Source organism: Crocodylus siamensis, chromosome 4 (genome assembly GCF_052110815.1).
Source record: "Crocodylus siamensis isolate JL-2025a chromosome 4, ASM5211081v1, whole genome shotgun sequence".
NCBI lineage: Eukaryota > Metazoa > Chordata > Crocodylia > Crocodylidae > Crocodylus > Crocodylus siamensis.
In genome coordinates, this window is record NC_143398.1 from 105,276,052 (window position 1) to 105,286,736 (window position 10,685).

The window sequence follows — 10,685 nt, forward strand, 5'->3', positions numbered from 1 at the left end:
ATTTGCTTTGAATATTATAGGGTATAATTTTACAATGCCCCTGGAGGTCTTTGCAAAAGACTGACTTCAGAGGGAAAGGTTTTTTTAAAAAGTGGCATTTGTCAGATTGGTGAGCCTTATTTCACCTCTAGCTTCAGTTTGGAGCAGCCAGGAGGGCAAACCTGCTCAGTAAAGGGTTCTCTATTGTAAAAAACTCTTGGCATAGATCAGAGGTCCCCTTTACCTGTTTCTAGGATGTGTTTCTATATGAGGGGGTTGGCTGTTTTAGTTGGTGCTATTTCTTTGATGCAATTCCTTCAATAAGATTTATTTTAGAAGCTGTTATGTTCCTTTGCCTTTACAATTCCTCATGTTTTGTCAAGTTATATATTCTAGCTAGAGCCCTCCTTAAGTGTTTTTAACATTTTATTATCTGGTCTCTGCAGTGTGATGCTTAATATACTTTGCACTGCGTGCCTGATAAATAGGGAAAGCAAATAAATGAACAATGTCCCTGGAACTGTACAACACAACAAGACAATGGTCTCAAGTTAATAAATAAATCCTGAGGCACAACAATAGATATTTATGAACAATAAATGTTTTGGGGTGAAGCCAAGATTCACTTGCAAGGCGTTCCAGGGACCAATGTTCTGTTCTTGTGATTTTGTGTCTACATTATCAAATGAGTGTTGTGAGTGTTGTTGATATTATTTTATCAGTGGCTGTGTAACAGGAGCTCTTGGTAGCTTTCTAGTAACTGCTTTCAGCTGGTTTAGGTCCTGATTCAGCAAAATACTTGAAGGCGTGTGATTAAGTCCATCCCTAGTCAGCAAAAGAGGTAAAATTAAAAAAATAAATTAAATGTGAGTTATACACATGTTTACAGTTAAATATATGTCCAGTGCTTTGCTGAATAGGGAAAATTTACTGGATCTGGACTTTAGGGAAGTGACTTTAGTGAAAAGTGCATTTTCTGATCTCAGGTACATGGGTATAAATCCACAGTAACTGGATTAACTAACATAGCGTTGTTTTGCCTTCACGTTCATGTAATTTCATTACGTGATACTCTGACTCTGAATTTAAGTCTAGGGCTGTGATTTTTGATAATTTATTGTCAGAGGGAACATCGTTTCCCAGGCTGAGCAGGAGTGCATCTATAAACTCTTTCCTAACTCATGAGGGAAACTAATGTTTTTTTAACTTGTAGACAAGGGGTGAAACTATTCTTAAAGAACTGGAGATGAAGAAAGGTTCAGATTTTGTCTCCAGACTTTCCAACCCCAGGAAAGCAAGCACCTGTGATGTCATTTTCCATCTAAACTTACATCTGATTGGTTATTCTATAAATCACCAAGAAAAAGTATGATCCTATTGACGGCTCTGGGGCTATCGTAAACATTTCAGACCTGGTTTAGTGCTTTCCAGGCTGGGAGGCTTCCTCTGCTCCCACTTAAGTCACTGTACAAAGCCTTGTGGCAAAGGAGAGAGAGAGAAGGATATGCACTCACACTTGCCTCTGTACACACACACACACACACACACACACACACACACACGAGAGAAATTGATAGAAACAGTCATATAATATGATTAGAGTGATGTAACTGTGATCATCCAGGAAATATGGGAGAGGCAAGGATTATTATGGGTGATATCTTTTATTAGGCCAACTACATGTTTGGAATAGACTTAGGCAAGCTTTTGAATGCAGTGCATTTCTCTTTAGGTCACCTGAAGAAAGCCTGATTTTCAAAAACGATGAGCACTTGCAAGTTCCCATTCATGTAAGTTTAATTAGGGATGCTCAGTCACTTTGGGAAATCAGGCTACTTCCCTTTAGAAGGCTGTAGGCTGAAAAACCTCATTTTAAAGTTTTAAAACTTTGACCTGAACGTTTTACCTCCTTTTCTTTGTTTCCCTATTTTGCAGCTGGACCCATCTTATTATTCTAGTCAGCCCAGGGGAAGCCTGCCTATGTCAGCATTTTCCTGTAATGTAATTTTGTTTTATGTTTTCTGCTATGGGATTGTTGTGTAAATAATGAGCAATAAATACTATAATTTAAGAGCTCCTGGCCTGCACTGTACATCAGGTTCTGTGCTCTCGGTGCTTTCCAACTGCAACAGCCAGGAAGTGAGTTTGAAACAGCAACGCACATCCATAGTGAAACCCCTCTTTCAATCCCCTTCCAGCTCGGCAGACAGCATCAAGGCAGTACCAATGCATTTCCTATAGAAGTCAAGATGAGTCATAAGGCTGCAGACAGTGGCCTCTCTGCTGTAGGCTGCATATCAGGTATTAGCTTTAAAACAAGGCCCAGCAATAACACACACCATATGTTTTAAACATGCTGCACTTCAGTTTATTTTAAAACAGACTTGCTGAATATACTCAAACATATCCGCCCTTTATGAAATCCAGTGCAGGCAGACAACCAAGCAGGGATTTAGAATACTTTTTTGTTCTACTAACACTGACATATATATATTTGCTCCACTTTTTTGAGTGGGTAAGTGTCAGCTGGCAGTTCTCTTCCTCTTTAATCTACAACTTCATAACAATTACACATTGTAATAGCATAGAAATTGAGAGGGAGAAAACGAAGAGAGAGAAAGCCTTTGAAAATGAGGCGAAGTTAAACTTGTTAAAAAATGTATGCCCTCCATACAGAGCACAATTGAAAAAGTGGGGAAAAAATCCCTATAAAAATAAAATTAAATGACGACAGAGTTCAGGCTGAATGCAGCCCTATAGATAACAAAACAGCATAATTTTTCCTTAGGTCATTGTTATGGGCTCCCTTCTCAGCCCTGCTCTTGACCTGCTCTATTGTCTTAGAGAAGTCATTTCAACTTCCTAAGCCTCTGAATTCCCTTGCACTCTGTCTTATCCAGGTAGATAATAAGTTCAGGACAAGGCCTATTGTGGCTGTATGTATGTGCACAGCACCTGCTACAATGGTGGTGAGCAAATCAGCGCTCTCATAAGACAAGTAAGAAATAATGTACAAAGTCTTGAACTTTTAAATAGAAACATCAAAGTTAGAGCATCTAGAAATGAACAACTGTGGGATGCGGAGAATCTATTTGCAAGGGCCATATAACTCATCCATCACTCTCTGTGGCCTCACCTTAGCAACACCTCTCACCCAGCTTTAGGGCTGCCTGAAATATGAAAAACACGTATGTAGAAGTCAAAATGAGAGAGAGAAAACAAAGGGCCCAAGAACAGTGGAGGTGTGGGGAGAAACAGGACGCCAGGGCATTATTGAAAGGGTAATAAAAGGAGGGAGCCTATTTAAGACAGACAAAGTCAAAGAAAAGTGAAGTGAAGTGGATGGAAAATAGGTTGCGAGTCACTGACAAGTAGACACAGAAGAAAACAGTTTGATGGACGAAAAGAATAATAGAAACAAAGAGACTGATTTTCCAGGGTGCTCTGTTTCCTTGATGCCAACTGAAATCAATAGAAGCAGCATGGACTCAGCATATTAAGAAAAACCCAGGCCCTTTGTGGGCCATATTTTTTAAACTAGCTTCAAGATTTTATTCTGTAGGAATGGCTGGTGGGGTGGCAGGGAGAGGAGGAGCAGATAAGGATTTTGCTTGTCTTTGAATACGTTACACCAGCTCTAAGATTTGTTTGAACCGGGAACTCTGTTGCCATGTTCCTTGGGCATGAGCTCCTAACCATTATTATTATTTATTGAGGCTAATAGCTTAATAAGGCTCCAAAGGAGGCAAAGACACTTATTTGAATAAGAATAGTATCTGTTGCTGCACCAGCTAGGATTAAATTATAAAGACTACCAATCTGCTTGATTCAGAGTACAAGATAATCACCAGCTGGGCATAAGGAAGAAATGACTTGCACACATGACCCTTTTATTTTCATTACACAATTGGCCAGGTGCAATCAGTGTGTGCAGATTTTTTTTTTTAATCTCCCTCCATAGTATTTGTAAAGGTCATGGGCTCATGCAGGATGCTGACTTGCTGCAGTTGTGCCCGTGTGGCCTGTTTCAATCTATTTTCTTCTGTTGCACAGTAAGGAAAAAAAGAGAAAGAAAAAAACCTTTGCTGGAGCATTCTGATTTCACACAGAGTAAAACTCAGGCTTGTATGCTATGCTTATTTCCTCTAAGACTGGACAAAAGCTTTTTTTTTTCATCTCTGGAGCAGACTTCAAGGTATTATACAGAATAAAGGCCTGAAGAATTACATAATTCAGTGTATTGAAGTATGAAGGCAGTGTCTTCACACAACTGCTGTGTTGTTCTAATTATACGGGTATGACTGAAGCTTAACAACCTCCCTAGTTAAGGCTTTCTATCTTGAAGCGTATAGTAGTCTCAGCACCACAGTGTCACTGATGTGGCAGTGAAATGTTTTTAAACCCGGTCTACACCTAGATTTTGTACTGGTATAACTATGTTAGTTAGGAACGTGACTTTTAGCAAAGTAGTGATGCTAGGATGATGTTATATAAGTAGAAAGCTGCTTATACTGCTTATGTGTAAAACTCCTCCTGGTGCATTTGCCTCCCTTTTTGTTCTATAAGGATGACTAGACCTGTAAACCTTCTTTTTAACCAAACTCTCTACAACTGTAGAAAACCCAATTAAGATTTATTGCTGGACTAAAACCCTGAAGTCTCTTGGTAAGATGAAGTCTCTAAGGTAAGATGCAGCTTCATTTCTTTCTGTGCACTCCCCTCCAGTTTCCAGCAGAGGGCTCCCGGCTTCTACATTTTAATGAATGATGATATACTGAGGTTTGGTTTTCCCCCCCCGCATTCAAACATTCTCTTTCTCACGTCATTCCTTTATTCATACTAAAAATGTTATGCATCACTCACCTTCCTCCTGTATTCCCCTCAAAACACTTTGGGGAGCTGTATAAAGACTATTATAACAGAAACATAACAAAATCCCAGGTTCTTAGAAATATGTGCTCATGGAACACATGGCCTCTGATTTGTGTTGGCTTAAAAATGGTATTTAAAGGTCTGTTTTTTGGGAATTGGCTTATAGGTATAGATATATGCATTACAAGGGGTCCAGATGGGTAGCAGGCATTAACTGGATTTCTAAGAATCTAGGTTTCACACGCACAGCTCCACATAGCCCTGGAAGCAGATGAGCTGTCTAGCACAACAAGGCCAACGGATGGACACAGCCTGAAAGCTGAGGGGGGCATGCATTACACAAGATCACAGCCTTCAAGGCAGACAGGATGTCTAAGACAACAAGGGCACACAGTCTGGAAACCAAAGAAGTATGCACCATCCTGTCCCATAACATAAGGTAAGTGAAACCAGCTACAAGGCCCAAGAATAGCAGTTGGAGGGGGGAGGGGGGGGATGGTGAGCCCCGGTTTTGGGGAAAGAGACCAAATTAGGAAAAAGGCCCGGAAGGCTACATGGATGTGTGACTACAGAGAGACAACCAGCCAGAGATTGCCATGGATGAAGGGTTATCAGGATTCATCAAGGAGGAAGGAGAATAAAAAAGCAGAGACTTGAGATTAACAGAGTCGCTCCCATCCCTCCCTGCCCTTCCTTGCTTTCCCCCACCTGGTTTCCTCCTTCTTCTCTTCCCGAAGAGGGGTCCCCATCCCTGATCCCTGGGAAGGGTCTCCGAGGCTGCCATAGACAGAGGGCACACGCCAGTAGCCCGTCTCATGCACCCCACTGGAGGGGGCCCGTGGGCCTCGGCATCCCACCTCCAGACTGCTGACACCTAAGAGAGAGAGGCTCAGAGTGGAGCCTGCATCCTGGCCAGATGCACTTCGACTCTGATAACAGCCCTATGATTGGTAGATATAGAATTGCTCGATAGTTTGTATTGTTGCTTTTTTTGTTATCACTCTGTATCAATAAACTCGCCTATCAACAACTGGCAGGTGTTGTGGTCGGTCTGAGGGTTGTGCTCGCCCAGAAAGGTTTAAGGGCTGGGTCCAAATCCAGTGCCAACAATTTGTTTCTTTTTGTTTGTTGTTTGTTTGCTTTTAAGGATTTAAACTTAAAGGGATGGTAGTTAATACGGCCTTTATTATTAGCATTTCTGATTTGGACGGGTGGGACTGGAGCTCTCTGGAGAGTAAAGGGATAGATTTCAAGAGTGAATAAATGACAGGGTAATGAGTCAGCTTACTATCTTCCTTTTTCTTTTCAATTACAATGAAAGTATATATTTTATTAAATTAGTGTATCTTAAGGATTTATATCCCAGTTATCTCTAAGGACCCCAATCTGATTTGGATGGGGCAGGGGAGGACAGGGTCAGCAGTGTTGACACCGGATACAAAGCAGTCACTGCTTTGCCTACTTTCTAAACAGATGAGCTTTGCTATCAAATAAATACATTAATGGAGATTTGTTTTCATCTTTTACATTACATGGATCATGAAGGGAAATAGCAGAAAAAATGCCACTCATTTTGGTTGCCACGTACAATGTGGGGTTTTAAATTATTTAAATTTTGTATTTCATTTTAAATTCACCCCCTGCATTGTGAATAGTTTTACTCTGTGGATTTTGATAGTTGTCACTTATGCAACAATTCATGGTCCTGCCATCATGAGCCAATCCGCTGTACATAATATCGTAGCTGAGGAACAGAGCCAATGACATAGATGGAGTGCAGTGAAGGCAGTTGTAGCTGTACGAGCATGGGGAGCAGACAGGAAGCAAGTTCGGAGGCATTTCTTGGAGTGGTTCTATGAAGAAGCAACTCAAGCATCTGCATCTGGAACAGTGTATAGCAAATAAAGGGTGTAGTGGTGAAATTTTTGCATGTTCTGGATAAAAAGCAAAAGAAGAGTGGAAACTTCCTGCGAACATCTGGTACTGTTTATCACTGTTATAGGAGGACAGCTAGAATAGAAAGTCCCTAGGTCTACTCTTCAGGGACCCAAAGTGATATGACAGCATAATGAAGACAGATTTTAATCAAGTACTTGTAGTTGAACAAAGGTCAGCCATCACCATGCATTACCAACAAATTGTCCAAGTTTGGTAGAAGACCTACTGAAAGCTAGGAAGTGAGTATGAAAGGTTGGAATCCATGGCTGTGAGTCACTCAAATTTAGCAAGTTAAAGAATTAATTCACAGAAGCTGTAATAAAAGAGCATCAGCTTTCAGGAAAATAAAATATTGAGGAATTGCAAAATCTATTATAATCTTTAGAAGTATTACTGCAGTAATATCTAGGAGTTCTGCTCATGGACCAAGACCTTGTTAGCACTTGTACTAAGAGCTATAAAAAGATGGAAGAATAAAAAAAAGATGGTCCATGCACCAAATAGATTACTATTTAAGTAAGTGCTGACTGCAGGAAACGTATTAAAACTCATCATTTTGAAAGAAGGCTGGGAAATCTTGTGAGACACCATAATTAAGGCACTTCAGACTAATTGCTCTACAGCAGCAGAAGTATTCGGGGAATATAGAGATGGCCAATTAAAAAGGAGCATTCAAAGTTCTGAAAAAAAAAATACCGAGTACTAGAAATTAAAAAAGCGAAACAGAAACCTAAGCAGACTTTTCATTCAACATTCAGTCATGACTACCATCAAAGAGAAGAATTAATTAATTCCAGCCAAAATGTTGAAGGGAAATAATAATTGTGCAAATATTCCCAAAGAAAAAAAACCTAATTAAGTCTGACAGGATGTTTAATTACCTCTTTGCAACTATCCATCCAAAAATGCCTTAACAAAACACTCATTTTAAAAAGCTAATTATAAGATGGGGCAATTGTATGCATGGGGCAACAGAAAATGAAAGAGAAGTCTCCAAAAGTGGAAAGGCTTTGCAAATTTGCTAATTTATATCTAATAAAATCAAATAAGCTTATACCATTTAACTGTATTCATGCCCTTTTAGGAGGATGGTCTCAAGTAGGGCAGGTTTAGGATTTTGAAAAAGGGGTGCAGATGCTGTGGCATGTCATTGCATATAACACAACACATTGCTTTCTCCAGTTAAAGAGAAATTAGATGCTTTTCTGATTTGCTAAGGGCTTAGCACTACACTATTCAGTTTAAGTTCAAAGAAAAAACAAATATAGCTTTCTTAGAATGTATCTTAAATTTAAAAAACACGAACCAGGCAAAAAATAGTCAAAAAGAAATGGTGTCATCAGTCATTATGCCATAGTTATTATAGTTACATGTACAAAATAGTCTGCATGGCTTTGAACAACAAGGTGGCAGAAGAAAGGAAATTTTGAATGGTGGAACATCAAGACCATTCAAAAGGAGCTAGGGTTGTTAATACCTGTGAAGTAAGGAGAGATTAGCAGGAATCAAGTAGATGATCACCAAGTAGATGATAATGAACTGTGAAGTTAGTTGAATCCCTTGGCCCTGCCTGAATAGAAAGATCACTACTCTTCCTAGGCAGTTAATTTTAAAGTTTGGGTGGAGCAGGTTTCAAAGCTGAGTGCACCACTTCAGCTCACCTGGATCTACCCTTGCTTTCAAGCACACACCAGTCACCTGCTCCTTCTCGGATGCAACCAATGTGCAGATGTGCTGGTCAAACTGCCCCAGAGATGTCCTTCATGGCATCTCTCAGGCATGATAGGAATAGAGGTTTTTGAGGGCAGTGGTTGGGGGCAATGTTCCTCACCTCACTGCATTTCTTGGTCTGAGGCGTACCAATAGGAGAAAAGGCTCAGGGTGTATCCAAGATTCAAAAAGTCAGTCCTGAATCAGAGGAGATTCAGGCTGCTACTTGGCCACATTAGAAAGATTGTAGTAAGACACTGAAGGAGCCAGACCACCAATCCAACCAGATAGTCGCACAAAGTTGCATCTGTTTGCACTCTGCTTCACTCCATCAACTAATCACCAGAGTAGATGGGCTTCATGTGTACATCAAAGTCACAGAGTTGAGGTCTGAATCCACTCATGTGTTCCTCCTCCTAAATATAAGGTATCTTTAAGAAAAAGCAAGCCAGAAGATGAAGAAAACAGAATTTGGAAGCTCAAGCTGGTTATGTTTCTTGAAAGAATCAAAGGTTCTGATTTTCTGGTACTTTTTCTACCTTGGACCCCTAAATGCTCAGCCTTGGACTCAAGAAATGGAAAATCAAAATAGAAAAGGCTCATAAGACCTTTGGACATGGCACTAGTAATGGCAGCCAGCCAAACCCAGTAATCACCCAGATCCATAAATCCATCTGTGTTTAGAGTATCTTGTCTGCATCAATAAAGATGAAAATCATCACCCATCAGGGAAGGGAGGAACTGTTTTTCTTTCAAGAATTTTCACTTTAGTTGCAAAGGCAGCACTCAGAGAACACAGTAAGGAGAAGAACCTCCAAGGAAAAAGACCTCCATCTTGATGCTCAACACTGAGTCTTAAAGTTTTCAAATGAATCATGCATGGTCTTCATCATTAAAGACTCAGAAAGTCTGAAATATACACAAAATCTTGAGACTGGAAGCTTTCATGAAAAAAGTGCAGTGCACAGGTAGAGTAACTGATAATAAAATGTATGCCTTCCCTTCATGGTTTACTGAAAAGTAGATTATTGCAGCCCTTTTCAAACATTTTATTTCTTCTTGCTTTAATGGAAGATGAATGGTTTTTTTCCTGTTATCATCAGGGCTCCAGGTTTTCCACTTGCCATGGGAAAACATGGTAAAACCCAGATTTTCTCTTTTAAAGGAGAAAAACAGAGGAAACAGTGGGTTCCTCCTTGCAGGCTGGCAGAGTTGCAGCCTGCAAGGGCCTGCAGGGAGCAGGAGAAGGGCGGTCAGACAGGGGGCACTATGTATATGTTGGTGCATACACATGCACGTGGCTGCCAGGCAACCTAGAGAGCAGCTTTTCGTAGTTAAGTCTGGTGGCGGAGGGGGATTGAGGCCCCCATAGTCAGGGAAGGAGGGAGTTGGGCAGAGCTGGGGCTGCTGCCCAGCTGGGTTAGTGCATGGGCCTTGGGGCCCAGGGCCAGACTGTGCAGCTGCAGGGCCCAGATGGAGAGCGAGACAGCAGGGGCCTCATCTGGCAGATGGGGAGGGGGGAAGCTGGCTCCTTGCTGCTGTGAACACTCCTAGGGGCAGCATGGGGGGTACATGCCCCCAGATTTTTGTGCAGGGTGGGGGTAGACTGCCCGCTGTGTGCTCAAGGCTCCCCGCTCCACTGCTTCCCCCCCCCCCGGGGCCCCCGCAGCCCAGCGGGTGGGACCCAGTGCAGCAGGGCACAGTGAGGCGGGGAAGCTCAACGTCACTGCCGCAGGCCCCACACAGTCATGATGAGGCAACCCCTGCCCACCTCCCAGCAGCAGGGGTAGTGGTGTGGAGTTGTGCTCCTTGCTGCTGCCAGGTGGGCAGGGCGTGCCTCACCATGGTGGTGTGGAGCTCCCAGCAGTGGCACTGAGCTTTCTGACCCAGTCCTGCTCTGCCCTGCCATACCAGGTCCCACCTGCTGGGCTGTGGAGGCCCCAGAGAGGAACAGCAGGGTGGGGAGCCTTGAGCCCACAGCGGGCAGCCCACACTCCCCCTGCCCCCGATGGGCTCCACTCCAGGTACTGCCCGTGGGGGAGGGGGAGCTGGGCTCCGTGCTCCACTCTACCACCGCAGCCACTGCCTCCCATGGGTGGCAGCTGGGGCTCAGGTGTTGTTGTTGGGGGCAAGGAGCTGTGGACCTGGGTCCCTGAGTCCCCCCCCCCCCCCCCCAGAAGACCTGA